The sequence below is a fragment of the Falco cherrug genome, chromosome 13 (assembly GCF_023634085.1).
Source record: "Falco cherrug isolate bFalChe1 chromosome 13, bFalChe1.pri, whole genome shotgun sequence".
Taxonomy (NCBI): domain Eukaryota; kingdom Metazoa; phylum Chordata; class Aves; order Falconiformes; family Falconidae; genus Falco; species Falco cherrug.
This window is the reverse complement of record NC_073709.1, coordinates 5,706,348-5,730,783: the sequence shown is the minus strand read 5'-3', so window position 1 is coordinate 5,730,783 and position 24,436 is coordinate 5,706,348. Positions and strand designations below refer to the sequence as shown.

General features: G+C 42.5%; 2 long non-coding RNA genes across 15 annotated transcripts in view; one reads left to right on the top strand and one right to left on the bottom strand.

Annotated features, from left to right (window-relative positions):
- The window catches only part of LOC129737253 (uncharacterized), a 229,998-nt gene that overhangs the window by 81,971 nt on the left and 123,591 nt on the right, over positions 1 to 24,436 (top strand). The gene's annotated exons all lie outside the window — the stretch shown is intronic.
- LOC129737254 (uncharacterized) lies at positions 5,718 to 24,174 on the bottom strand. 3 transcript variants are annotated; one of them, XR_008734926.1, is made up of 3 exons: positions 23,965 to 24,174; positions 9,690 to 13,373; positions 5,718 to 6,380 (listed from the first exon to the last, which is right to left on the bottom strand). It is a non-coding gene; the product is annotated as an uncharacterized LOC129737254 (long non-coding RNA). The 3 variants fall into 3 exon arrangements; XR_008734927.1 differs by having other exon boundaries at positions 13,174 to 13,373; XR_008734928.1 differs by lacking the exon at positions 23,965 to 24,174 and adding an exon at positions 20,365 to 20,512.

Genomic DNA, 24,436 nt, shown 5'->3' with positions numbered 1-24,436 from the left:
GGGCAAGATTAAAGAGGTGTTCACTAGTTCAAAGTGCCAGTTAAAGAGACAGGGAATCAAGAGGTGTAGAAATATATGGCCCATTGGTATAAGTGAACTTTATATTTTCAGAGTTGCTTAAGATTTGGGAGACGGCATATTGAAATCCATCTGCCATGACAGCATCTTTCTAAAGGGAGACCGGGGGGAGCAGCTATACACATTTTTTTTCCCTAAAAAATCTGCTTTTGTTTAGCGAGGGGTGGATTTAAAATCTTGAGTATTGGAGATAGAGGAAATGAGTATGGGTGATGATATGGTAATCAGGCCACTGGGACTCTTTGCCCTTTTCTCCTAAGGTCTGAGCCTTAGATGTGGTCACTCTGTACCAGGCTGCATCTCAGCAAGGACTGGCGAGTAAGATATCACACTCTGCATGTTACAGCTAAGGAAAGTAATTGGCCCTTCATAAAGAGCTAGAACTAATGCAGACAAAACGATACTGCAAGACTTGAGCTGCAAATAAAGAGACAAGTTTGTGTTTTACAAAAATGTATAATTTACCAGGCATTTCATTATGCTGTATAAAAAGGCAAAAATGATAATTGAAAATAAATGCGGCTGCCTAGCTACAGTATATGCTGCCAGCGTTACTGGAAATAGAAGCGCTTTCTTGCTGAAGATAGTTAAAATTTTGATACAACTTCTGTCTGCAGATTTGTGTAATGTATCTTGTTAAATTTGTTTCAGTTTGGGTATTTGTTACAGAGAAGCAGGCAAAATGTGAGGATCTGTCTGTGTATTTATATATCTAGGAGTTTATACAATTACATTAATTATTAACAGTGTGTTCTGCAGATGCACCCATCTGTGGAGTCTGGGTGAGGTTGCTGAGTTTATTTCAGAGCGGGCAGAGTACACCATTTACCTTCAAGGTTGCCAAAGATATTCCATTGCAAGCTCCTATCTTCCAGGGAACGTGGTTACAAATATAAATATACCAAAGTAATATTGTTGGGTTCTTTTCCCTTGAAGCAAAGGGAACTCTGAGTTGCCATTTTTCTTTGGCAGCATACAAAGATGGGGCTACTTGGGGATGCTGAGAATTACTGGAGGAGGAGGGGATGGGTCCATTGTCACTGAATTGTTATTGCTTCTGCTCTGAAAGCTTCTTTCTGGCTGCCCGCATCCTCTGGCAAGAGGAAGTTGCCGCAGACATGGTGTCCATCTGCGTCCTAACACATGAGCCTACCTGCAGCAGTCTGGGTGATCTCCACAACCCAAAATGGGAAAATCTCTCCTGAGGCAGTTTTTTCTGGGGAAAACCCCCACCTCTCCTGGATTGAGATTTCCCCCCCCAAGCCCTTTAATTTCTTATCAGAGCACACTGTAAATGGCTCAGCCCCTTGTGGTGTCTGCTCATGCCCTGCAGCAGCAAAAGGCAGTGCATGTTACCCAAATTATGAGTGAAGCTACTGAGTGTCCATTAGCTCTGGAATAAAGCTAAAAAGGAAAGGTAAGAGGCCTTCCCTGGACTGAAAAAGGCTTGACACCACCAAGCTGGCTTTAGAGGCCAGAGTGGTAGGGTCAGAGAAACAGCAAACAAAATTAGTTCCTTGTTGGGGCTCCCATACCACAGATCCCCCACCAGGCTGGATGGGATGAGACCACAGTGAACCAAGTACTGGGAAATGAACTGACCAGAAGGAGACTTTTATATGTGTTTAGATCCACTGTTTAAAATAATCTTTTTTCCCCCCTTTCTTTCCGTTTGGACTCTTTTTTATTTTTAATTTGTAGACTCAGCTGGGCTGCATTGTTCAGACAGCCATGGTTGTGTTTGGATGGGTCAGGCCCTATGAATTCACTTGGCCTTGAAGCAAAAAACTCATCATGAATAATGAAAGAAAAGGAAAATAATGCCTGAGACAGAATGACTTTAAAAATGATTAATATCTATTCTTTGCCTCATAATTTGCCTCCAGACTTTTCCCTTTTCAAAATAGCTTGCCATTAGCAGTTGAACTTTCAATAGTCAGTACTTTGATGGAACTGGTACTCTGAAGCCAAAGGGAACATTATTATTATTATTATTATTATTTTATGAAATCAAGGTTCATTTTGATAAGTTCAAAGCCCTAGATGAATATAGAAAGGACCAAGTTCTACCCTCAGCCACACCTAGCTTGCTCAAATTGGCCACTTGAAACACCGCAATGTTTTCCAGAGAGATACTGAAATTCTTGAGACCATAGAGGTGTAAACACCACCCTTAGGTTCCTATCTAATAACCGCTTACAGAAAAGCAGGTCCTGCACAGAGCATCGTGGAGGGGATTTGCAGTTATGAAGGAACAGGATACACCAGGGATGCAACTGACTGCCACTAAGTAGCTCAGCAACTCTGAAGGGCTCCCAGCCAGGCTCTCAATACCTCGTCTCAGGCAGGAGATTTTTTAATTCAAAGGCTTTTATTAAAAAACAGTTCAGGTAAATGCTGACAATAAGCAAGCAAACCTGTTCAGCCCCAGTCCACAACTTGCCAGGCAACAGGATGCTTCTCCCTGACATTTAAGAGAGCTAACAGCTGAAGAAAATATTGCATGTTTTACCCTTTCCATTTGACAAAACCATATTACTTTTGCAATTGCATTTATGTTCCTTTTTTGCAGACTGTCCCCTCCTCCAATTCCCAGGGTCTAAAGGCTCCCAGCTGCCTCCTGTTAAAGGAAACCCCCTTTCCCGTAGTGCCCTGGCCAGGACTTTGAAAAAACCTAAAGCAGCTTTGTCTACCTCAGAAGCAGATCCATGCCAGGATTTGGGGTATGCTGAGTCAGGGCTTGGGGAGCTAAGCTGGCAGGGTATGGACATAGAGTAATTGCAACCAATGAGCTAATGGGAGTTAATTAGTGTATCCCAAACACCTGTGGAGCTCTTCCCACCATGGTTTGAGCTTCTGTTTGCTCTTGGGGCACACTGCTTCACCTTTGTTCTGAACACCTCCATCCAACCATGTGGGGTTTCCTTGTCTTGGGCTACCCTGAGCTTCAGGTAAGTCCTTCTGTTATTCCTAAAGTCTTAAAGTTTTGTAGCATGACAGTGCTTCAGGGTTGTTTTTCTTTTTGAGATGGTGAGCAGAGAATGATGGTTGTAGCACCTGAAGTTGCTTTGGTTTGTGGCAGTTGCAAGGTGGGGTAGCTGCTTGATGTGAAAGATGGTGATTCTGTTGCATGGCAAGAACCTAATTTCTTAACTTTTTTGTCCCTCTACCTCTACCCCATTACTTGAGTCTGCTTTGTTGGCATGTTTAACCTTTAGACACCTGTATGCATGTAATGCCTCTCTCATGAGTCTTCACCTAGCTGATCATCTGTAGATAGCAGTAAGATTTTATGGGACTTGGTACTTCTTAAGAAAGCCAGACTTCTTTGATTTTCTGTCAAAATAGTGGATGATGATTTTGTTTGTAATGGTCAGATGTGCTAGTTCTGTGAATATTATGGTCTTTGCAGTATATGAAGTCAAAATTGTTATGGTCTTCAGTCAAGCAATGCTCCTGTTGAGCATGTGGGGTTTACCCCTGATTAAAACAGGGATTGCCCCATGTTTTTCTGCTTCATCCCTTTCCTGGTGTGTCTGGAATTGGATGGAGGGTTGGGAGAACCGAAGGTGTATGTTCTCCTCCGCTGCCACAGTTTCGGACAACCCAGCAGTATTCATGCAGGCTTCAGGTGTTCCAGCTAAATTAATCTGTGAGCCTGTGGTCACAGCTGAACTTTGTTAAAACACTTAAGGGTAAAGGGTGGCTACAAAGTGCTGAGAAGCTACCAGAACCTTCTGTACCTTTCAAATCCAGCTCTGAATTATCTCTGCCTGTGCTAAGAGGTGGGAGTAGGCCTTTTAATGTATGCCTGGGGATAAAGCTACTTTTGTTGCCCACTGAAAGCATGGCAACCTCAGCTTAGACGGCTGAACCTGTGTCAGGTGCGCCATTATGGGGACTTTAATGGCTCAGGGGAGGAAGGCTTATATGGCAAAACCCCCTCCCCCCTGAAAATCCCCCTGATTTCAGGGGTTTCACCTGCCGCATACAGCAGTCTGGTTTTTAAGACTCAAAAATGCACTTGCGCATTATCTGCAGATATAATTGAATGTATATACAAATCCATAATAGGTACACCTGTGCTGCCTCCCCGGCATGCATAAGTATTCCCTGCATGTGTGTGTGTTCTCTGCAAGCTACACTACACATTAATAAGACAATTCATATATTGCATTAGGACATACTGTATGCAGACAATGCTCCAGGTACTGAATGCTTTTTTTTTTTCTTCTTTTTTTGTAAATCCTGAAATATGGCTGATATGGTCCACTGCAAAATGAACCTATATTGGAAATGGCAAAATTGTAATGTAAAATATACTGGGGTCAGTGGGGTGTGATGTTTTTTGCATATATTTTTTCTCCCTTGACCCATGCCATTCTCCCGCATATAAGGGGGGGAAAAAGCTTCATCTCACACAGAAATGTGATGTCCTTTACTGCCAGAGGCTGTTGCTGTTTTAAATGAGGAAAAAGCACAATGCATGAAGAAGGAAAATTAAAGCATATTCATTTTAGAAATTAGATACGGTGTCAGGAGGCTCTCTGGAAATAGCAGGGTTTGAATGGAACACCAGACTACAAGACAGTTCACTGAACTTTTGACCACTATTTATACTATGGGAGCTTTTGAAATGGGAAGACAGCAAAGTATTTTATAGCTGTTTAATAGTGGATTGTGGTTTTTACTAGACATTTATCTTCCCTCTGAGTGTATATAAGATAAGTAAACATTATGTAGTGTAATTGTGTTATGTTGGAAGCACTTTAATTTAAGGTTGGTTTATTTTCCCTGTTTGTGGTACATCTTCCCTCAAGCAGCAAAGCTGCCTGCCTCTGCAGGTGAGTGCAGTTGGCACCTGAATGCCTGACTCCACCTCAGCATCAAACATGTAACTGAGGTCACTCCTGGGATCTAAGGGACGCTTTTGCTCCTTGTTGTATTGGGTAAAAATTTAAGTCTAAAGCAGGGGTGGCTTTGTCCCTGGACCATTTGGGAATCTCAAGCAACGGCTAGCTCCAGACCTTACTTAATCTTTCTCTCGTTTAAATCTCATATATAAGTTTAGACCCTCTTTAGCATTCCAGGTATACTGAGCAATATACCCTTCCAGAGTTGGCAGCTATCTCATTACAATTGTAATGATGCATCACCAGGCAGACATGCATGAATGAAACACTGTTTGCAGAACCAAAAATGTGTTTGGGGTATTTTCAAGCCCTGTTAACTTGGGCTGTTGTTCATGGAAATAACGTGGAAAGATCAGAATTTTGGCGTAATCTGAGAAAATGTGATCTTAGAGCAGTTTTAGCCCTTAGTCAAGACTCTTCTTTCCCTTCTCTCTTTTCTTTCTATCTACATAAATTCAGCTTGAGTTGGCCTGTGGAAAGTTGCACCATGGCTCTGGGTGTCAGAGGGGCCAGCCATCTGAGATGGAAGTTCTCTGGAGAAGGATCTGCTACCATTAAATGAGCCACCTCCAGTAGCTGAAGGTTCAAATGGAGTTGTGCTGTACTGTGATAGCTGCTGTGCATGGTGCTATTTTCGTGGTGGTTTTTTTTATTTTTTTTTTCCCTCTTAGAGATGATTATAAAGTGGATCTGTTATTGCTTAAAACTGTGCAGCACTACAATAAAGCCTTTTCAAAAATTATTTTTATTTATGTGATATTAGGAAAAGTTTAAGCTGATGGACATCCGTTGTGCAGTCCCTTTGTCTTCTGTCGGTTAGCCTTCTCATATAGTATAGCCTATGTGGAAAGGAAAAAAAGATTCTCCTTCTGCCATGGAAGATGCTTTTCTTCCTTGGACCAGAAGCTCCTCTCCTATCACTAGCCAGTAACAACCCTTCTGTTCATCCTTATGTCAAAGCCACACTACTGAGCTAATAGAGATCGCTGACAATTAGAGATGAGCTGAAATGATTTGGCAAACTCCGGGTGCTTGTGAACCTGAGGGTGTTCTCAGATCCCTTTGAGCCTGTCGGGTGTATTACCAGCCACGCACTTCCCACGTCCCCCATCCTGATGGGGAGAGCAGTTGGGACTTTGAGTCCAGCTGGGCCTGGAGTTTGGAGAATGAGAGGGGGAGTCTGTCAAGATGCATCTCTTCACTGCTGAGAGATGCATCTCTTCTCTGCTTCCCTTCCTGACTGCTCTTTGTTGCTTCTTCTTGCCAAGCCATCCCAGGCACTGTCAGGTTTCTTCTCCTTGTGCAAGATGGATGTGACAAGATCCCAGGATGGCGCTCTGTCTTTTGCTTGTGAGTAGCTAGATGGGCATATCTGGAGAGACAATGTCACTGGAACAGACAAGACAGACAATGCATAAGATAATGTTTTAAAAAGAATACAAATTCCCTATCAGCAAACAACTAGTCAGGTTTTTTGGTTTGGTTTGGTTCCTCTTCTTTGTAATAGCTGTTTTATGGGTTTGGGGTTTTTTTCTATATATATTTAAGAAGTGTTTCTATCTTGTGCTTCCCAGTTATCCAAGACGATATCATGAAATATCTTGAGATCCTATTTATGCCAAAACTCTGTAGGGGAAGTGGTAATTTCAGATGTTTTCCTTACTTTTTAGTTACTCTAAGACTGCTTGAAGATAACCACTTGAAACAATATCCCAAGTAACTGTTGTTGAAAAGCAACCTTCATTAGTGTACCCTAAACAAAGCCCTCAAATTTAAGAGTATGTAATGGAATAGTCTATTGCTGGAGAAGGTGGGTGGCTGATGGCTAAGCTATGGCCAGCAGCTCATCGTCAGTAGCATGATTTCAATCTTGAAAGACTGAGTTTACCTTTTTTGCTTGTCGCAGACCTGTACCAGCCAAGAAAGGTTTTGTTCAGTCCCAACTAGTTATTTGTGGTAGTGTGGAGAGAAGCTGGTTCCCCAGCCTCATTAGGGAGCTGTGCTGCAGGAAAATTGCTTAGGGAATTTTTGTAAATCATTTGAATCCCGTGAAACTGAAATTAAGAGGTGTATTTCCATTATTTCCTTTTCTTTTTTCTTTAAGGCTCCAGGGGCTTTCTCCTTTTCATCATGGTGTGGAAATCTGTACTTCAGCATTCCCGTCTGCTAGTGTGTCTGATATTTGTGGAGGACTTTGGAAATGTCTTGGCCTTAAGTCCAGTAAAACTTTGAACCTGCACCATGTGTAAACTTACATGTATTAAATAGTAGTGATGAAGGGCAACAGGTGCCCAAAATCTAGAAATTAGAAAATTGCAATTTGCGTTTTGCAAGCATATGAAATGTATCTGTCTAGCTTCTAGAAGTGCAGAGAGGGACCATGCTGACAGTTAGATCTTTATCCTACATGACTGCACATGCTTTGCTGTAGAAAAACATACAAAACCGGACCAGAGCAAAGGCACAGAGGTAATCAAACAGAAAAACGAGTTACTTGGTCGCATTGTTTGCATCATAGACAATGTGAAAGTATTAGACACAAATTCTTTGTGTGTGTGAAGAGATAACAGATCCACATGAATTTTAGAGCTGATTGCCATTCTTTATTAATAGAAATGTAATGTAGTACCAATGCCAAGTCCTGCCAGCCTTTCCTTTTTATCTTCCCTTTCAAACACAGACAGCATCGAAAGTCTGATTGTAGTATCCCCCAATCCCTATTCATTTAAGAGATGCTTGTTAAGCCAGGGGACAGGAATGGCACCTTATCGTGGCTGAGATGATGATGTCTTGTCAGCAAACACTGTAAATATAATTCAGAAATTTTTCTGAAGTTAAAAATAATTTCTGTGGAATAATACTAATTTAATATAGTTTCATAAATGGAAAAGAATTGAATGAATGGCAGTAGATTTGTGAATAATTTGCATATGGAAGCAGTGATAGAATTTGTCAAATAATGTATTCACTATTAATAGTTTGCTCTGCTCTATGTAGCTGCTGAACAATCTTGGTTCTCCATTTGTTTTTTAAGGAAAAGCTGGATTCTCTTTATTGTTTTTGTTATTTTTTTAGTGCTATCCTTTTTTTCTATTCCAAGTGCCATTGTTTACTTTTGAAGTGGATGAAAGATGAATTCAGGTTACATTCTGACATTACAATGAAATTGTCAATAGAAATCAATGACTTGTCACATGATGAGTTAGGGTCTATAAGGCAGCCTAACAGTATCTTTATATCTTCAGCCTCCTTCATTGTGCTACCCTCCTCAGGAGCCAGGAAACTGTACTGTTATAGAAAGGTGTTGTCATCGTTAAGGGGATTGTAATGGAGTTTAATAAACCTGGAAGCTGAGGCATGGAACCCTAATATTGGTGCCAATGTTATAAAGCAGCATGTTGTCTGCAGAGCCTGGTATTTGTATCTGCATTTATTGACCCTGGAGAGGTAATATAAAGAGAAGAGATAGAGGTCAAAGTGCTCACCTTCAGCTGCTACAGACGGTCATTGCGCAGAGCAGGTTTGCACACTCTGCATTGAAATACCATGGTGTCAACTTTGTCCTCCCAAAGACCTCTGTTTGCTTGGCCACAGTTTGTTTTTAATGTTCGCATGGGAACAGCAACAGGATTATTTAGCCTTGGGTAATGCTAGTGTTTGGAAATGTGGTGTCACCACCCATGAAGGCATCGGTGCCACCCAGACACTTGCTGGTGGGATTTGTTTTGGGCATGTACCCTGCAGAGCAAGTGCTGATGGTCTGCTCAAGTGCTCCCAGGCCACTTGTTCCTCATGAAGTAAGGATGTAGCTGAAGCTGCCTCTTGGACCATACTTGCCACTTACAGGCCATTCGTTTTGGGCAGCTTGGAGCTGGTTGTCCTCTCTGGCTGCCTGGGCTCCAGCTATGCCGCTGCAACTGGGAGGATGTGGGTGCTTCCACCAAATGGCCTGGCCTGACCAGAAGAGTAGTTTCCCTCACCCAGAGAGATGGTGCAGCTGGCTTGCTCCCCCGTACCACCTTCAAATTTGGCCAGATTGTAAATTATACAATCTGGCTTCAGACCCTTTCCGGAACAGAAGTGCCTTCAGCTTAAACTTGTTCAGTCCCAGGAAGAGATGGCCCTAAACAGAAATTATTATTATGTTTTTAAATAAAAAAAGAAAACCCCAAAGAACGTGATTTATAACAAGATACAGGAACAATTTATTCTCTCTCTCCATGGATTAGAGAGGTGGTACTTGGAGCAGCTTGTTAAACAGAAGTGCTTGGCCCCTGGCCTTGCACTGCTGTTTAATGATCCACTCTTCATGTGCCACCTCTCTAATCCATGGAGAGATAGGTACAAATTGTATCTATAATGTTATATTACTTAACAGTATAATGTATTATAAATCATAGAATTGCATCCCTGCCTTGTAATTGGTGAGATGTGTTGCATGAGAAATCCCCTAATTCAATATAAAGTGGTTGCTCTTATGCATAACTACCTCTCTGGATCAAACCAATTCAGCCCAGAAGTGGTGAGGGGAAAGTTAAATCTTTTTTAATTAAAAAAAAAAGCAAAAATATGACTTAGCATGGCTTTATAGGCCCCTCATTGACTTTATAGCCTCCTGCCCTCAAATGGCAGTTTAATAGTCTCCTGCTCACACAGAGCTTCTCCCTGCAGCAGGAACTGGTCTACAGCATGTCCTACCTCTTCCCAGAGGATGTCTCCCTGCACACCAGTCCATTTGCACCAGGGCTTATCCTCACATGTGGTGGTAGATCTTCCCCTCTGCCAGAGGGAAGGAAAAAATGTCTTCAGCGGGGACTTCAGCAGCCTGTCCTCTGCACCATTTATGGTGCTTGTCACAGTGATGTCGGAGCACTCTTGTGTGTAAGGTTCAAAGTAAGACCTGTGTTTTATTCCTCTCCCCCCACCTTAAACAAAGCCAATGTTTTGTCCTTGAATAGTGACCAGAAAGAGCCACAGCTTCAAGGGAGACTTGAAACTATCAAAAAATATCCTTATTATATAACAATTTATCAGTAAAAGAAAATTTTTTCCTGACCCCAGTAGTAATCCACTAATGTCCTAAAGCAGGTTGAGTGATGGGCCATGTGATTTATTCTGTGAAGTTGCAACTACCGATGTGTCTTCCCCCCCAATAAATAACTAACCTTTCTTTAATAAATAATAAATAAACCCTGGAGCTATTCTAGACAAACTATGCTTAATTACAGCCTGTGACACTAAAACAAGTTACCTCTCTTTTCAATTAGAAAATGTGCTTTTGGCAGAAAAAAGAAAATTTAGGAGTAAGAGTTTGTCTAAATGTGTGACAGGAACGGGCCTTAATGAAGGCAAAGAAAGCCTTGCTTGGGTTTTTATCAGAGTTTGGCTCTGGGGTTAAAGGATCTGTATAGGGGTGACGGGTCCCTGCACCCCAGCCGCAGGTACTAACAGGGCTGCTGGTATGGACCTCACTGGACAAGAAGACCCTGTTGATCTCTGATCGTTTCCATAAGTGCTAGAGATCAGCAGTCAGGTATCTGAACCCTTCACGCCTCTTAGAGGCAAGGAGGCTGAAAATATCATATGATTACTACACACACACACCCCCTCGCCCCACCGCTTAGTTTGGGCTAATCCATAAATATTTAGGAAACCTATTCTCTCATCACACTCCTCCGGCAGTAATTTGCCCACAAGAAGAAATACGATAAGTTTAAAATGAGGAAGAGAATGAAGTTAACTCTTTGGACCACACTAATGACTTAAGCTAGTAGAAATTTGCATTGGGTCAGGGGTGTGTGTGTGTGTTGGTGGTGGAGAAAGTCAGTCCTGTTTTAGGAGGAAGCATCGTGGGGTATGCTAATGAAGCGAAGCACCCATTTGGCCATCCCCACCTCCTCCTGCAGTCACAGGGCAGCCTGAATTACTGACTCAAAAATTACTTAATGTCTTGTGCTGCCTTATGTAAAATGGGAAGGTAGGAAATTCCCTTCGTCTGTGAAGTGAAGGTGGGGGTGCGGGGGATTGTTTCTGCCCAGTTTTGCACGTGGCAGCTCTGCTGCAAGTCGGTAACCTTCACTAGGTCTTCTGGAGATGGGAAAGAGCTGAACTGTTTGTTTTCAAAGTTTGTTTTGCTTGGCAAATAGGAAATAGCGAGAACCTGAGAGATGATACTCTTACTTGCAAACAAGGCATTAAAGTTTTCTTTTTAATTTGAAACTCCTGTAAAGGTTGGGAATGTAAAAAAATTATTCTTGTTCCTGCAAGAGGCCTAAACTCTTGATGTGCTGATTCCTTGTGCTTTTGGTTTTTGCTTTTGAATTTATTTCTCTGAGGTGCAAAGATGCCACCAAAACACATAATGAAATTTCTCACTGTTTTTTTACCAGGTAAAGCCAGCAGAATGAGACAATACTTTTCAGGGCAATCAAACAAGACTGGTTTTCACCCAGATTTTTTGTTATATTTAGGTCTGTGGTACCCAAGTTTCCTTCCTGCTCAGGTTGTTTTGCTTTCACTGAGTGTGACTCATCCACAAAACGAATGTAGTGTTATATATTTCTTTCTCATCTCCTCTTTCTAGTTGGTTTTACCTGCTCTTACAAGTGAAAGCCTGGGGTGGCGGGAAAAAGAACAAAAAGATTCATTACTGCTTTCTCTCTGAAAGCCCCAAATAATTATGCTAAGCAGGGCAAAGTATTTTCCTCTCCTAGTGACCAGCTGCAGTCTTCCCCGTCCCCTCCTGAAACCCCCCAAGCCATCCCCCCACAAGCCTGGGGCACTGGATTTTCCTCCCTGGGGTGGGCAGGGGCTGGGTTCCTGTCCTCCCTGCCAGCAACCCCAAGCAGATGCCGGGGGTAGAGTAGGGTCATGCCATGGGGAGCAATGGGTGGGATGAACAAAAAACCAAAACAAACAAAAAACAAACAAACAACAACAACAAAAAAAAAAAAAACGGGGAAAAAATGTTCTTTTCTCTGTAAGCTTTAATCAGTACTCACATTGCACATTTGTAAAAATGACTGCCTAACGGGTGAAAAAAATCTATTTCTCTGGCAGCATGCACTTACTCTTAAATCAATCCAACGCAGTAGGACTTTTTTTTTTTTTTTTTCCCTTCTGACTTTTCTATTTATTTGCTTTATATGACAACAAACTTGCCTTTTCCTGGATTGAAGCAAGCAGCAGTGCTTCGCCTTCCTCCTTTCCCCACACTGTGGGATTATTGTGAGCAGGGTGTAAATGGAGATTCATTTTGTGGAGTGTTTTTATAGGCATGTCTGCATAAAAATAGGATGTAATGATATTGAGGATTAAAGGTATGGTCAGAAACTTTTTAATGTGGTATAAAATACTTGCACTGAACGCAGCCCTTTCTGACCCTCCAAGACCTCCATACTGAACATACAATAGCAATAAATCCTGGAGCAGATTAAGCAATTTCCCCATAGTAATGTGTCTGTTGGAGTTTCAAATAACCCAGAGTAGCTTGAAACGTTTGGATATTCCAGTCTGTATCCCTTCTGTATGTAGAAAGTTGATGGCAGGGCAGCATCCTGAACTTTGACTCCTTGTAAAAGTTTAAATTGCTGCCCTGCTGGGCTGAGTGAATGCTAATTACTTTGTCTCTTACAATACGTCCAGACTACTTATTTAAAAAAAAATCCCTGAAGACACAGCTTTTGCATGCCAAATATATTGCAGTCAACAAAACACACAAAATAGCAGGCCTGTTTGCATACAGCGAATGCAATTGCAAATTTGGTGTTTAGCAACCTGTAAGAAAAATTTCAGTTTTGCACTGCTCGTGTGAAAATTTGCCGTGACACCAAGCAGCCCTTGCTTGCGTATTGCCCGTAGTGGCACCTGCAATGCACAAAAGCCATGCATGTTTCTCCTAGGACAGCAGAGCATGTCCCCAAAACAAAGATTGTCTCAAGGCTGAATTTGTGTATGTCTGAAATTAGCAGAGTTTCTTGTGAGCAATTAGAAGGCTTTTCTGGGCTCATACCAGGGCTGGCATTAGTCAGAGGTACGTTCAAAGTAAGGACAAAGCTGTAAACCACGAAACAGAAGTTGAGCAGGCTGTGTGTCTTCCTGGAGATGCTTAAAATCTTTGATGCTTCCTAGATTGCCAGAGTCTAATAATTATTAACAATTCTGTAATAACAATATTAATTACCAGGGAAGCTGAAGTTCACTCGTGATTGTTTGGTTCCTTTCAGCAATCATTAAGCACAATTACAAGATCAGAACTGATGAGCTCTTGGCAGTGATGTTCTATATACAGGCCACTCATTGCACCACTGCTGCAGAGTAAGGAGCTGTGGGCAAGCGTAGTTTTTCGTGGAGTTTGTGGTGCAGACGTGACATCAGTGTATCCTGAAGGAAAAGAAAAGAGGACAAAAAGAAAAGAAATCCCAAAAGATAACTTATAAGTAGGAATGGACAAATCACTGCGGGAAGCAAGAATCTAAACAAATGTTAGCCTCTGACCCCCCTGCTCTGCCCGTTTCTGAATTGTTAGTTTGCAAGCTCACTGGAGTGCAGATCTGAGAGCAAACCTAAAAGCTACTTGTTGCCTACTTGGACTTTGCACTGGACCAAAAAACAACCATCTAAAATTTTCCTGAGCTTTGGTGGAGAGCACAGGGGTTGTGGTCCCCCTTATTCTGTCATGGACCTTGAATCAACTAGAAAGTGGTGTTAGATTCCCCCCCACCCCATCCCCCAGATTCAAAGAGCAAACTTGTTTATTTTCAACCAGAATAAGCTTGTCCTGGACAGTGATGACAATTGGGATTTAGTTCTCATCCAGGAGTGCTCGGGATGCTAAGCTTTTGGGGTTTCAGCCCACGATAAACACCTTTGCTAGAAGATGGTTTCCCAGCCCAGTGTCTGGGGGACCTGCACAGTTCAGACTAATCTCGGATGTTTTGGTTGGGTCCTACTCCCTTGAGAAGACAGCCTCGGAAATATGTGCTGGTGTGTATCAACTGCAGGGAGTTAAGACGAGTGTTGGAAACTAGCGTTGGGATGTCCCAGGCTGGAGGGTGTTTGTACGCTGGGGTGATGCTGTGGTCCCCTCAAAGACCCTTGCAAACCCCCTTCCCCTGGTTTCAGAGCAGCCAAGGCTTTATGGTGCCCTGTGGCTCTTCCAGGAGCATGTGAGGGGATGAGCGAGTGCACTGCTGGCATTACACACAGGGCCAAGGGAATATTTTGGAAATAGGTTAAATGAAAGACATTCCAAACACGCTACCCACCAAATGTTTGTATAAAAGGAATGTCTTTTATGGGGGGAAACAGCCTGCAAATAATTAATTGGGGAAAGTGTGTGTGTGTGAAATTAAAGAATTCCATAATATTTCAGACTCAGAGAAAGTGTCACCAAATCAACAAACAGAGTATTCATTAGGAAAAATGTGCTTAATTTCAGACCAGGGATGTGGAAGCGCTGAGAGAGTTGTTCTCAGAGAATTTTTAGCCCAATCAGAAAGGAGAGAAGACCACAATTATTATGGGAGTCTGTTCTTCTGAGAACGCCAACCCAGTTTTGCAGACCCAAGAGGTCTGAACAATCTCAAATCAGGTCTGGCTGAACAACTATTCCTCTCATTGCTGTCTATGCCAAGTGAGACGTAAGGTTTCTTGTTACTGTTTTCAAAATCAGCATAATGTTTAACCTTTAAGACTCTTCTGAATAGAAAGACAAGGGAGAAATATGTTTATTAGGGTTATTTGTGTTCATGAAAGGTTCTAAAACCTTACCAGCAAGTAAAGCTTGACTCCAGAAAACTGACTGAATTTGCTGAACTGGGTTTCACGTGAGGTTTGGGGGTGTTATGCACCAAGAGGACTCGGTGATGCCTAGCCCACGATTTAGCTGATTACAGATGTGCAAAGCGCACATCTTCTGGGCATTACGTTAAGAGCCATAACGAAAATCATCAGACCATGGGCCCCAGCTCCTCCCTGGAGGAGCTTACGAAAGGTCACCCTGTAGCTTTTCCCTGCTCGTGCACCGTACCAAATACCAAGCTGGTGAAGTCTTTGTGGATGCCTTGTCCTCAACAAGCAAATGCATGAGGATGTGCTCGCATCCCGCTCTGCACAGATATCGTGCAGGTACTGATTGCTTGTCAACCAGGGCTGATTCAGTAACGTACCTGTATCTCAGGCAATGGTGTGGTGGTACTGGAATTAACAACTGGGGTTTTAGATTACTCCCTGGATTTATTACCTTCTGGGAAAAGAAGTTATTTCTAGACCCTCTGCCAACCCTCAATTTCTAGTAAATGAGAATATACTAGTTCTGGGACTTAGGATGCTTTATGAAAGGAGAAAAAAATTATGAAGGAAAAATTATTTTGATCTGAGACAGAAATTTAGACAAAGGATTACCCATGTTGTCTGAACAGACAGTGCATAAACATTACCTTATATTATAAGGAACAGAGACTTGCAACATCCAGGAAACTACTTTTTTCACAAAATAAAACTAGGCCCATTTCTGCTTATTCAAATACCACCCACAACTTTCTGGGGAAAGATCATATGCAGAGCATATTTGGAAGCATTATTAGGAATGCATAAAGTACAGTATTAGTCAATTTTATATGCTCAGTTGCATGAAATCTGTGTGTTTAAAAAATATAATAATTTGCATTTCATGGCTTTTGATAACCTCAGGAGTGCACTTGAAATTCAGCACATGCCCACAGCACCTCCCAGCTCACCCCATTTTTAACTGAAGACCAATGGTTTCTATTAAGGGATCAGGCAGGGACTCTGACAAGCCAGTCAATAACTATGTGAGGTTACTTCATTAATGCTATAATGGCTGATAGAGTGAGAGGCAAAAAACAGGTTCCTGACAGCAGCAAATGAAAATGATAGAGATTCCTGAAGCAACGCGCCTTTCCTTTGTCATTGTCTTTTGCTTGGCTTATTCAAAATGTGGCATTTATGTATTCAGCCTTGATGAATGTTGCAGGCTTTAAGTACTTTTTCCATCTCTAATGCAGTGCCGATTGCACATTGTTCTTTCTTTCTCTCCCCCCCCTCCTTCTCTCTCTCACTCTCTTTTTCCCCGCCTGCCCCCCCGCCCCCCCCATAACCTCTGCTGTCAAGGCATTGTGGGCTGAAGGGTTGCAGGCACCGGCTAAATAGCTTTTTTGCTGTAAACGGTGAAGGTGACGGGACGATGTATCATGAGCACTGGCGGGGTCACACAGCAAGTGGGTGGTGGAGGCTGGAGCCGCAGTGAGGTGGTGCAGGAGCCCCTGGCCCCACTGCCGGCCCGGGGAGCAGGTCTTTGGGCATGAAAAGGCAGCAGTGCGCCACCTCATGCATTACTGGGGTGGTTTATAGGACCCTGCTGGTGTTTTAGGAAACACATTGCAGAAGGGCTCCATAATATCCCATAATCTTGAGCAATTCTTCCCCTGGACAAGCAAAAGCTCCATCCCTTGTGTCTCAGAGCTGCTCCTGGTGCCGCCTGTCCCTCAGTGCCCGGCTGGGGTGTCTCCTCCAGTGGCTGTCCCAGGGTGGTCCCCAAAGGTGTGTCACGTTTCTGTTGTTCCCCCAGCACAGAGTCATGTGTGGAATTTGAACATCAGGATAGTTTAGCTTCTTTAAACATTTTTTAAGTATTGCATATAAATGTCCACATTACAGTTGGAAACACGATATTCTTGCAGTTTGCTTTCACTCTTGTTTCGTTTCAGTTAACTATTTACACTATTGCATGCCTCATGCTATTTTATTTTTGGTCGCAGGTTCTTTCTGCAAATCACTTTTCTTTAGGCCAGGCAAACTGCAGGGTCAAGGCAAGGATGGCCTAATGTCCACCCCTTGCAGAATCTGACCCCTTCATGTTTGTGCTATGGAAAAAACCTTCTGATTTATCATTGACCAGTCTTTTAAAAAGGATGCTAAAGGAGAAATACATCTCCTTCAAACTCGACAAAGTTGCCATATGATGAGTTACAAAAATATTTCTTTTTTATTGTTCCATTCTCATAATTATTCCAGATAATTCAGCCATATGTTGAGTATTTTTGTTAAAAATAATCTTTTCCTTTCATAGGGTGTTTGTCACACCTGGTAAATACCTTCCCATCCTCTGGTTTTCTATTCCAAGGCAATTCTTCACTTGCCTAAAACCAGTTTGTTTAAAGCCAGCTTCTGAAGATACTGTTACTGAGACTTAATTCAGCACAGTGTTTCGGCATGTGCTTATCTTTAAATAGTCCCCCAGCAGTCACATTGCAGAGGCAATATTAGACACATGCCTAAGTCTCTGCTGACTTGAGCCTAAGCAGCCTAAATATCCAAATAATTAGATTAATTTGAGGCTTGATAGTGGAAGACTTTTGGCCTAGGAAATGAAAATGCAAAAAGTATGCAAAGCAGTTGCAGATGTGTATTTCCCAGCTAACCTGGAAGAGACTGCGAGGCAAAATGTTGATACTGGGCGTGCGAGGTTGTCTGAACATTAAAGTGCTTTAAGCTTCATTAAGGAGTAGCTTGGGTATGAACCAAAGCTTGGTTTTAAATTGTTTCCGCAGCAAAAGCAGAGAGGCTCAGAGCTTGCATTATTTATTTCTTTTTAAGGCACTGGTAACTTCAGGGATTTTCCCATGTTTACGGTTTAACGAGAAGGGAGCCAAGTATGCTGTGGTTAATGACATAAGCATTAAAAAAAGAAGGATGCAGGCTGGACTCACAGATCTCTTTTGAGATTTTGGACCAGCCAAACTACCCTCTCAGCAAAGAGGGTGGCCACAGCTTTCTACTGCTTGTCCTTTGTATGTGCTCTCTGACAAGGACTGCTGCTCACTATGGGAAGGGTCTCCAGGAGAAGGTCCTTGGGCATTACGCAATCCCCATGATAACAACTCAAAATCACCCAGACACGGAGGAGGGGGGGCACAAGTTGCCCGCTTCCAATTACATAGGAAGACCTGCTGGAGACCTGGGGTGTGAAAAATGTAGCAGAGACGGAATTGTACAATAACGAAAATGTTACTGTGTTATTGTCAAGAAAAATATTATTACTAACATGAAGTCAAGCACACCTCTCAAGTTTAGCTATCTAAAAATTTAACGTCCAAGACAGCACCCAGAGTCTTCCAATTTGGGCTATACAGGGAGAGACATCTTCTGAAGAGTGATGGTGCTATTGAGCTAGTGTCCAGCACAGGTCATGCAAATTGTTTTGCAGGTGCCTGTCTCCCTCCATAGACTGCAAAGGAAAGCCTAGTTTGGAAACATGCCTTTTTTTTTTAAGATGCGTCATTTAAAATGTCGTGAAACCTCCTTTGAGTTGGAAGAGCCGGTGCTCATCCATGTATGGCAAAATGGTTTTCGATCTTGACTAGCCACTTGCTGAGTATTTTCTACTGATTTACTGAAACAAAGCTGTGTGGAAACCATCAACCTCTTCCAAGAAGGAGGAAATCTCACTTGGGACTGTTAGGTTTACCTGCCAAATATTTGAGGTGCCCCCAGTTTCCAGCCAAATACTCATCTATATGGTGTTTGCTAAATGCATTCTGTGTGCATATGTAAACTGATGTCGGTCTGTTGCTGCTGTGGGACATTAGACTTCCCAATAAGGTGATCTTGCACAGTGTCCATCATCTGACTTGCTCTGTGGTTGCATGTGTTGTTTTAGTATGTCCCTGTTGGCCTTCATACAACCTATTTCTCACGCAGCCATCAGTCTGTGTTCAGCCCTAAATTATTCCAGCTTCTTGCTCAGCACCTCTTTTCCCCACCCTGTTTCCTAGATGGGAAAGAAAGGCTGTGATCCCTCCTGGTGCAGCCACAGTGGGCCTGGCATGTCTCCATCACTGCAAATACCGGAGCAGTGACAATCTGTCCCGGAGCTGAGCAGTTCAGCACATCTGGCTGTGGAGCTGGGGCTGAGGACTGTCCCTGTGTGAAAGCTGCCTTCCAGGAGAGGCCTTTTTCAAAGAGCAGTTGTGCAAACAATGCTTGTCCTCCATTAAGATAACCACCCCCGAGGATGCAGCTCCAGGAGGTGCAATTTGCACCTCTTTGCACAGGCAGAGGTGTGAATTGAGTGAGGAAGCTGCCAGGCTTTGGTTCCCTGATGGAAACCACCGGCAGAGTTTGCCACTAGGCAATAAGGAGAAAGGGACAGTCATTTTGCAAACCCCAGTTTGCCATCTTTACCCAAATTGCATTTTTGGGTCATAACCTGGGCAGCAGTTTTACGGGTGATCCAGCACTCCTGCCCTTCTCCTGTAAAGTGGGACCATGCTGCTGGCCTGGGCTGCATGTGTAGGTGGAAGTGGTGGGCCTGGGTGACAAACCTCACTTCTGTGCCTTCGCTTGACTCTAAATTTACTAGAAGTTGTTTCTGTTGCACTTTTGGTTGGTATTTGGATGCAAAGTCATGCTATTTTGAAAGGTAGCAAAGATTCAAAACTATTAATATAGTGTGGTTTTAAGTGCAGAGCTGGGGGTTGGCAGAATTGGATTTTCTTCATTTTTTGAAGTTGCAAAATTGCTCAGAGTAACTGGAAAACACTTTTCTGCAAATTTGATGGGGAAACATTGCACCTGTTTTACCTGTGCATATTTATAGAATACTTTGAGCATAAAGGAGGGCATTCCATGAACTTAATGAATCCGTCAATTACAGAATATTTCATATGCTTCCCATGAACTCCTTGTTATTTCAAGGCCAAATTCTATGCAACCCAGCCCAGCAGTCCCTAGCAGATATAATACTAAAATATATCAATTGTTGTGTGTGGTATATTTTTAAAAAGAGATATTAAGTCAAAGGCATTAATTCATGTATTATGCAAAGATAGAGACGTGTTAAATGCTTTTACAGAAGCGATATAATACAAGTGTTTTAAGAACCTTCTGCAAATTAGTCTGCGTTTAGTCATTTTCTCCTTTAAACAAAAGTTAGAGAAATTATTGCTAGCAAACAAAAATCTATTTTAGACAAACACAATATGTCCTCTAAGATCCAGTTTGTCATGCCAATAGTCTCATTGGCTGTGATTTGTTTATTAAAAAGATTTTAATTGCCCAGGTAAGTGCCTGCACCTGCTAAGACATTGAATATTAGAGCACTTCATTCTAATCTCTTATAATATAGGGCACACTTCACCCATAAAATTATTCTCTACACAATTATAGCTCAGTTTTGCTGAGGTAGAAAGTGCAACTTAACAGTTTGGTTTTACTCATTATTATTAAAGTCATGCAAATTAGGATCATTAGGTAACAGTTGTGGAGTTAACTACTCGGTAGCCTGGTCACTTGGTGGGGAGCAGGGTCTGGAAGTGTGAGGGGCAGCCCAGAGACCCCTGGGATAACTCACCTGCACTGGAGCCGCCATGTGTTTGAAGGGCAAGAGTTTTTCCTTCACATCTCCAGCACATGCTTCCTTGGGGCATCTCTGACCCGCTTTCCAAAACAGGTAGGAGGACACTGCGCAGCCATATGGGGCATCCACGAGCAATGGCAGAGGAAGGAAATGTTTATGGAGGCACCATCCTGTCCCTGCAGCTCCAGGGCATAGCACAGCTCTCCTTTGCATAGAGCCAAAAGCTACAGTCAAGATCTTGCAGCCTCTTATGATCCTTGAGCTGTGATTAAGAGTGGGTGACATAAAAACCATAAGCTCATAACGCACATAATGCAGGAAACAAAGTCAGTACATTGTAAACTAATCTTATAGCAGAGCCATGCATAAATCTAACAATGGGGTCATTTAGGGATGCCCAGGGTTTGTCTTGACCACTGAATTTTATGAGCTTTGAAGCCCACCCAGTTTCCCTGGGTGTTACTCATCCTTACTCACACACATCTGAGCTCTCTCTTGAAGAACAGCACTGTATTTCCTATCTGACTTCCGCATCTCTAGTGTTACCCTGTTTCTTCCCGTGTGGCTCAGCACGCTGTTTTGTCTGTTCAGATGTCTCTGAAGCTGCTCAAAAGTTGCTGGGAAAGGGAGTTACATGTAGTATTGCCATCCGTTTTGTGTAAGCTGCTTGGTTTTCTCATGCATCTTTTTTTCAGTTTAACTGGGAAATTTGTGATTTGAAAACGTAGAGATTTGTTCTGAATTGGAACAAAAGCACAAAGTTGAAATTGCCTGTGAAAAACACATTTCTAGGACATGCTATTTTGAATTAGTCAAAATGTTCTAGTTCAATAAATCAAAAGGTTTCATTCCAATTATGTATTTCTTTTTTATATATAATTAGGGATATAATGTAAAGTAACAGTTCAGAACAACTTTTTCTTTTGCAATGAATAATTGACTCGCTCTGTTCCGATGAAATTTAATTTTAGAATTTATTCTCACCAAAACACTCTGGTTCAATTTTGTTCTAAATGAAATTCTATCAAAACATGCTAGCTCCTGCACCAAGTTCCTCTCTGACAAAATGGCATTTCCTGATGGGGAATGTTTTACCCTAGCTGCTTTGAGCATCTCTTGACCAAGTCCTCAAATAGCGAAAGAAAACAATAGTGTTCATTACTGTCCCCTGTTAAACCTTTATTGAAAGAACCCCATGCAACTGAAGAGGAAAAATTCTGTGCTCTAGAGCCCAGGGATACTTCATGCAGTTCTTAACTGCAGCTAGGAAATACAATGCAACTGGTCTGGGCTACGGATCTGGTTCAAATGACTCTCTGGAGCAACTCCAGTGCCTTTAGTGGAGTTGCCCCAGGAATAAATTTGACGCCCCTGTTTTCATCCAGGTGGGTTTCTTTTGATATCACAAAGTAATTGTATGGCCAAAGGGTTTATCATTCTTGCAGACAGCTCCTGCAAGTCCCAAAGCATGTTGCTGTAATTATCAGGGTGGTTTATCTTATTATTATTTTGTCGTATGTGAAAGGGATAATAATCATTGTCTTTAGGTATGTAACCCAGAAGTGCTGGTGCTGGATGCACGCATATAGCTGTTGGGGGGAGGAACCAGAATACTTTAGGTTCAGGGCAAGCTCCCACCCCAAGCTGGGCTTACACTAAGGCTTTTTGGCAATGCAAGGGGGTCTTACAGCAGCCGTAAGTGTAAAGGACCTGAAACTAGGAGTAAATGCAGCTATTCGGACAGCTACTCACCAAAGTGGTGAAATCCATCCTTAGCAGATATGGCTTGTTAACTTCTTTAGGAGCAAAAGAATTCAAGATGTGTCCAGTGAGGAGTTTGGATAGACAAGCAAGCTACTAGTGTATGCATAAGAGGAATTTTTTGGGATATTTTAGGTGGAAAGAGGTAATGGGATAAAACTGAGCTAAGGAAAACCTAAAGTGATGCTGTGGAAAAAAAAAATACGGTCTAGTGATCTGTGGACTGGTCTCTCAAGAGATCTAGGAAAGCCATGCCACGCTAGCCAGTGAAAACTGCAGTGGGAATAGACTGAAAGGAAAATACTTTAGTTGTCAGCAGGATGGACAAGGTGCCCTATGGGATTTTTAGAGTGATTCAAGGAGTATTTGTTTTTGTGTTTTGTTTTCTAATTGACCAAAACATACAGCAGAGTCTCACAGGACTGTGCTGAGCCAAAACTCTTGAAGTCAGATGAAGAACTTCTGAGCCTGGCCTGCTGGAAAATGTCCACGGGTGAAATTGTAGGAGGTACGAAACACAAGAAATCCCCTCCAAAATACCCATTTCACTTTACGTCCTCCCTACAGGGGACATGTGTGTAATTAACGATTGCTTCCAGTAAATGGCTCTCTGATCATGAGGACAATCCAATTTGAAGGAAATTATTGTAAAAACCCCCCAATTTATGGATGGGCCTTTACACTAACAAGTGCCTTGCTAGTGGAATGCCTCTGTTTGCAACCAAGCATTTGCCAGCCCTCATACAAAGTGTTAGGTTTATGGCTTGTCTGCCACAGGCATCCTATGGCATGGTAGGGAAAGAAGTGCCCTTTTGGAGACAGCTGATCTTCCACACCATGGTATTTCATGATTAATGTACACCACAGTTATGTGCACGGTCTTAGTATATATATTGGCTTTGAAGGATACAACCCATAAAGAAACCTCGTTAAAAGAACTCTCATTATTTGTTTTTAATGCTTAGGGTAATATTGTCTCTTGATGTCCTGCTGATGTAAAGTCCTTATCATTAGATGTCCCTCCCATGGGGGAAATCCCTTTTCCTTCTCACCAGTTGGAACGTCTGGGCTTGACATAGCTGAGGAATGAAATCTTTCTCCCATTTAACACATTCTTTGTGAGACTTTATGTCTTCAGGCCAACACAGTACCTCCAGTATCCATGTGCTACAGAGGATGATCCTTGACTACTGTGGTGATGATCAACCTTTCCTGATTGCCTCTTGGCCCATATGTCACCAAGGGTACCTATCCTTCTCTTGCTGTTTCCAGGGCCTTTGGCATTTCCGCACACACGCATATGCAACGCACACAGAAGCAGCTTAACGCTCTTGCAATGCTGGCAAAGAGGGATTTTGACTACCTTAGCATTGAATTTTAGCCCCCTCTAGTCTTAAACTGCCCTGTCACTGAGAACCCCGAAGGGAGGAGAATACACTGAAAGTTTATGCTTTTTTTACTACTATTATTATTCTTTTTCTCAACAAAATCATTATTCTGCATCAGTACCTTGTGAACCAAATCAGCAGGCACAACAGTTCCTTGCTATACAGGATGCTTCCCTCTTGGTTCGTTTTTGAAATCATAAATATTACAAATTCTGGAGAAATTCTATAAACAAACAGGTTCATATCTGAACTCATCAGGGCAATGCTATGTTTATATAAACTGCTACTTGTGATGATGGGTTATATGGTATTTTTTATTGCAAGCAAAGGACATATTATTCAAATGTAGGGAAAAATAAAATGAGCTCGATAAAATTGGGATGCCCCTAGCAATCAGAGTTTCACTTTAAAATAACAATAATAATTGAAGCGCCATTCTGCTCACCTGAACCTCAATCAGTGGTGCCGTACTCCATTTGCTTCCATGGGCCCCCTCGTGCTTTGCGGTACTTTCCAGCCCAAGCAGGAGAAGAGGAGTCTGACCCTGGAGCAATCATCTTTCGCTTTGGAATCAGCAAGTCCTGTTTGCAAATGAGCACAGAAACTCTGGTGGCTTTGCTTCGCCTGTCAGGACAGAGTACCCGAGAGATGCATCAACAAACCCAGCAAGTGTGGGTGTAAGGCAGCAGCCAGGCGATTTGGGTTGGAAGTCACAAACAAGTCACAAACAAATCACAAATGTCAGCAGTTTCTGATTTTGTGCAAGCAATGTGTCTGTGGTGGGTGAGTGGTTGTCTTGGCCAGAGATGAGCATCTTGGTAGTGGGCTAGAGGCAGGCTGGAGCATCTCACCCCCCTGATGTCCACTGATGGACAGGCTGCCCTATGCTAGGATCTGGCTCTGTGGGGCTGTTGCCT